This window comes from Stomoxys calcitrans, chromosome 1 (genome assembly GCF_963082655.1).
Source record: "Stomoxys calcitrans chromosome 1, idStoCalc2.1, whole genome shotgun sequence".
NCBI classification, from domain to species: Eukaryota; Metazoa; Arthropoda; class Insecta; order Diptera; family Muscidae; genus Stomoxys; species Stomoxys calcitrans.
In genome coordinates, this window is record NC_081552.1 from 116,982,747 (window position 1) to 116,989,099 (window position 6,353).

Sequence of the window (6,353 nt, forward strand, 5' to 3'; positions counted from 1 at the left end):
AACACGTCGTGCAAAATTTCATTCTGATCGGATAAGAATTGCGCACTCTAGAGGCTCAAGAAGTCAAGACCCAAGATCGGTTTATATGGCAGCTATATCGGGTTATGGACGGATTTAAACCATACTAGGCACAGTTGTTGGGTATCATAACAAAACACGTCGTGCGAAATTCGATTCCATTCGGATAAGAATTGCGCCCTCTAGAGGCTCAAGAAGTCAAGACCCAAGATCGGTTTATATGGCAGCTATATCAAAACATGGACCGATATAGCCCATTTACAATACCAACCGATCTACACTAATAAGAAGTATTTGTGCAAAATTTCAAGCGGCTAGCTATACTCCTTCGGAAGTTAGCGTGCTTTCGACAGACAGACGGACGGACGGACGGACAGACTGACGGACATGGCTAGATCGACATAAAATGTCACGACGATTAAGAATATATATACTTTATGGGGTCTCAGACGAATATTTCGAGTAGTTACAAACAGAATGACGAAATTAGTATACCCCCCATCTTATGGTGGAGGGTATAAAAATCAATTTGTGTTTGTTTGTATGTTTGTGTGTTCCTCATAGACTCAGAAACGGCTGAACCGTTTTTCTTGAAATTTTCACAGATGTTGCATAATGATCCCGTGGTGAAAATGGGGTACTAGATTTTTTGATATCTGAAGGGGGGCGGACCCTCCCCCTTACCCTAATATTCAGAAACGCCAGATCTCGGAGATTGGTGGTGCGATTTATGGAAATATCGGGCTCAAATTAAAGGTATTTGGGAGTAGACCACGTATCTGATATCAAAATTAGGGACCAACTGTCTAGAGGACGTCCCACCACCATAACAACTACCAAATAGGACGTATTTGCTCACCAAGACAATATTGGTCTTAAAGAAAGTGGAACTGAATATTTAATATATACCCCACAAGCAGCAATTTTTTAGTGACCATCGCAAAATGGGCTCAAATAAACGTATTTGGGAGTAGAATACGAATTTGATATTCAAATTTAGGACCATGTATTGATTTAGGGCATCACCCTTCTCCAAAACACCCCGAAAAGGGTAAACATTTTTCGACCATGCCAATATGTGGTATTTAAGATTAGAAAACGAATTTGATAACCTATTTTGGGCCATGTGTTTGGGGGACGCCTCATCGTGTAAACTCCCTTAAACCAATGGCAATATGGGGTTGAAATAAATGGTATTTGCGACAAGAGCATGATGCTGATATTTTTTCAAGGCCAAGTGCCTGGGGGACCACCTCACCCCCGAAAACACCCCTAAATCAGATATCATGAGGGTATGGGGCTGAAATAAAGTATTTTAAGAATGGAGTACACCTTACATCCAAACTTAAATTCGTAGACCAATAACGATAATATGGATTTCGGACGAAGGCACTTATATTGTTAAACAATTAGTCAAGCGATATACTATATTCGTAGCATGATATTTCATTAAAAGCTCTCTAATTGTCGAAAATAAATATTCCAAGGAAACTTTTGTTCCATATAAAGTAAAAGATGGCACAGCGGAGCGGGCCCGGGTCAGCTAGTATGTATATATAAATGAATTTGTGTTTCTTTGTATGCTTGTTTGTTTGTGGGTTTGTAAATTTTGTAGGGTGGCGGACCCTCCCCCTTACCCTAAAAATACGACCCCAAAACAAAAGTGAACCGATCGGAACAATATGGGATTTAAATGAAAGGTATTCAGGAGTAGACTACGAATTTAATATTAAAAAAAAATGGATCCAAGTTACTGGGGGCCGCCCCGACCCCAAAACCCCCTAAAATAGGTTTATTGGACGATAATGGCAATATGGGACTCGAATGAAAGGTATTCGGAAGCGGACTCTCCCCCGTTACCCCAAAAACACCACTTCAAATCAAAAGTGGACCGACGAGGACAATATGGGTATCAAATAAAAGGTATTGGGGAGTAGAATACAAATTTTAGTATTAAAAATTCGGATCAAGTATGCGATGTGTCGTCCAACCCCAAAAACTCCCCCAAACAAACATATTGGACGTAAACATCAATATGGGGATAGACTACGAATATGACATAAAAAGAGAGCTCCAAGTATTTGGGGGTCGCCCCACCCCAAATGCGAATATAATTCGGTCATAGCTAGATGATGACATTAAACTTTGTGTCCAAGAATCTAGGCGGTGCTTTACCTCCTAAAGCCGCCTCCAATAGTTTATTTGACCATTAAAACAATGGGGATCAAGTGATAAATCTTTTTAACTGGAGTGCGTCATTCAAATTTGTGCTCAAGTGGCAAATGGAGTGAAGCGCCCTCCACCAAACGGCTGTATACACCAATAATGGCAATATGGGGTTAAAGTCAAAGTATAAGGTTGTGGACTTCGAATATGATATCTTTATTTAGCTCATATCCATAGCGGACCACCTCACCCCAAAACAGTTGATCAATTATACCCCCCAAGTACTGACGTTCAGTGTGATAGCAGCAGTTGCAAAACCTTAACGTCAAGGTGGCCGCCATTTGTAGCTCATCGACAAGGAGCCTTCTTTTCCGAGAAAACTCCAAACAAGGTGCTGCCGGGCAAAACTATCATTTTCAAATGTTTTACATGGTTTAATTACTAAGAACTGTCGCCAACGCACCTAATACAAAGACCGGCAAATTAGTTCTTTACCACTGAGAATCGTTTAATATGGCATTTGATAAAAAGCCTAAATTATGACTATTCAACAGGTAGCCATATAGTAAGTTATAGACAACTAACACATAATGATCAATGTTATAGGCGCTAAGCCGCTCCAATCGAATGGCAGCATAGACTAAGGAAATCTATGTACTCATAACAATATGTTCAAAAAAGCTTTATCAGATGGGAGAAATGTCAAATTCTCAGTTGTTTATGTGATTGCACAAGGATCCGAGGCGACATGGAACGGAGAACTTTTATTTTGTTAACAACCTTTCCTTTATCGATGGCAGCACTTACATTAAAATAAACGCCATTTATTCTCTTCTGCAAATGAATCAACTGAATGGAGACGCCACCATGAACAGAGAGAGGGCAGAGTGGTAAAAATTGATCATGCAGCATTTATCTTTGTTATGGCAACCTATCGGTCAGTAAAATAAAAGAAAAATAAAGTATAGGAATTTCGTTGCTGTTGTTTGCTGTATTATTTTTTAAATTTCCCACCATAAGACGGGCTTTAACTATAAGTGTTTCAGGTAGTTTAAGTGGCTATCTTTGCCATAGATACAAATTTATTTAGTAGAGTGCGAATATCCAAGTTTGTGTTAACTGTTAGAGGGGAAGGCTCAGAGCTATTGGAGAGTAGGTGACGTTACAGAGGTGAAATTGTTCTACGTCTTGAAAGCGAAAGCTCAGTGGAGCAGGTTTGATTGGAAATTTAGCTCAAAGATAAGAAGCCTTCCTTTTATAGTCGAGCCCAAGTGGCGTTCCGATGAGCGCACATTTTTTTCGTTTTGTCACTCGATTCGTTTGTCAAGTCATTGAAAACAGCTTATTTTATAAAGGGGAAATAGCTTGGCGAACGAATCGAGTGACAACAAGTAAAAGCGTGAAAAGTTGGGCCGGGCCGAATCTTACATACCCATTTGTCATACATCTCATGTGTCATTTTTTTGCCCGATATCTCTTTATAGACAAACAAAGCATAATGGATACAAATTGCAAAGCTTTTGGAGCTTTTTCAGGTTATCGACCGATTCGGTCCATTCTAGGTTTGGCTGTTGGAGACCATAGTAGATGTCATTGTGCAAAATGTCAGCCAACATTGGATAAGAATTGAGCCCTATAGTGGCTTAAGAATTAAAATCGGGAGATCGGTTCATATGGGAGCTATATCAGAATATGTACCCATTCAGACCATATTTGGCACGTATGTTATATACGGAAGGTCATAGGAGAAGTCGTTTAAATAATGTTTAGCCAATTCGCATAAGAATTGCGCACTCTAAAGGCTCAAAGAGTCAAATTAGGAAATCGGTTAATATGGGAGCTATATTAAATTTTAAACAGGTTTGAACCATACTAAGCATAGATGTTGGAAGTCATAACAAATTATCTTATACAAAATTTGAGACAAAGCGGAAACGAATTGCGGCGTTTAGGGGCTCAAGAGGTCAAAATCCAAAATCAGTTTATATGGCAGCTATATCAAAACAACGACCAATATGAGTCATTTAAAATCTTAGCTAACCTACACTATTAGGAAGTATTTGTGCAAAATTTCATGCGCCTGGCTTTATCTCTTCGAAAGTTAGCGTGCTTTCGACAGATGGATGGACCGACATGTCTAAATCGACTTAGAATGTCAAGAAGATCAAAAATATACATATATACTTTGCTGGGTCTCAAATGAAAATTTCTATGCTTTACAAACGGAATGACGAAATAAGTTAATGATGGTTAATACAAAGAAAAAACAAATTAAGTGGTCTAAGCCGTTAGTTTTTCTACAGAAGTCTTAAATGGATAATGGTGTTTGTCGTAACTATTATTGAAGGAATATCCAGTGCTCAAATTGTTCCTGATATTTTTGGCATGGGTAAGCCGAAGATGCGTACCTATGCGCAACGGTGACATTAGATAGGCCGACAAAAGTGGAAATTCGATTGAATTTAAAAATAGACAAAATGATTACAATGTGATGGGAACCAACAGTGAGCATCACCAACAACAAATTCAGCGCCATCTATTGGGAGATAGAAATTATTAAAATAGCCAAGCAAACCCGAACAAAGAAAAAGAGAGCGAGAGGTACAGAAGAGTGTGTTCAAAGTTGATCATATGATTTTCACTATTGTTTTGACAAGTTGTCTATCCTTCGAATAAATAAAATAAAGGAACTAACCTTTGACTGTTTTCGGGACAAGCTTCCACAATAGTCTAAAGTTTCTATAAAAACATGGCCGCAAAATACATACACATAGTCCATAAAGTCTGCGTTCTTGTGACAATTTCTTTTTTAATGATTAAAAAACAACATTAAAAAATAAATAAAGTTCAGTTTTGTTGTATATGTTGTTTCTTTATATTTCTTAAATTAGAAAACAAAAACAAAAATACAAGTTTGCTTTTGCTTTTTTGTTCTAACGGTACTTTTGTCTCATAAGAAGATATTATGGCAACCAAAAAGTCTGCGTTCACTTTGTTTACTTCGAAAGTACCGTTACTTTTAATGATGCTTGTTCTTATTTTTGATCAGTTTCAGTTCATTATCATAACAAGTGATAGTTACACGTGTTTTTTTTTTAAATTAATAAATTTGGAAACATGGAAACTAAAGGAAAGGAAATATGCATATCGGAAAGAAAAATAATTATTGAATTGTGGAAAGAAGGACAAAGCTTAAGAAATATTGGTGGAACAGTTGGAAGAACGTATTCTTCTGTCCAGTGCGTAATTAATAATTACAAAGAAACCGGCATTATAATTTAAAACCTCGGCCTTGGCGTCCAAAAAAAATTATCCGTTAGAGAAGAGCGCAAAGTGATTAATATCGCAAGCAACAACCCTCGTATAACATCAACCAAAATTGTTAAAAATATTAAAAGAATGTTTAAAAAAAGCATCTGTGCCGAAACTGCCAGAAAAATATTACATAGAGCTGGATTTCTTGGAAGTGTTGCTCGAAGAAAGCCGTATATTTCAGTCATAAACAGCCAAAAGTGGATTGCATTCGCTAATACTTTCATCAATAAGCCTCCTGAATTCTGGAAACAAATTATTTTCTCCGACGAGAGCAAATTATGTATTTTTGGCATTAAAAAAAATTAAAAATTTAGTTGGAACGGTGAAGCACCACCACCGGAGTTATGGTGTGGGGGTGTATGGCTGCTAGTGGAGTAGGTCAATTAGAATTTATTGAGTCCAAAATGGATAAATGGGGTTATCTTAATATTTTGAAAAAAAAAAATAGAACCAAGTGCTGCTAAACTAGGGTTTGGTTTGGTTCCAACAAGATAACGATCCAAAGCATACATCGGAGGTTGTTAGGCTTTGGCTTCTATATAACACTCCAAAGCAGCTTAAAACACCACCCCAATCATCAGATCTCTACCCCTCTACAAACGATCATATTCATAACTTTTCTTTCATTAAGAATCTTCATAATATTTATGATTTTTTCATTAATATAATAAACTTTTCATAATATTAATGAACAATTATGAAGGAAAATTCTCTCTGTGTACATGGTAGTAAATACGCGTACTACCATGTACACATGTACACAAAACTAACTAAACAAAAGAATTTGTTAAAAATCCACGAAATTTCAATTATTTTGTCTATCATGTCTCTACAAACCTACTTCAACAAATATA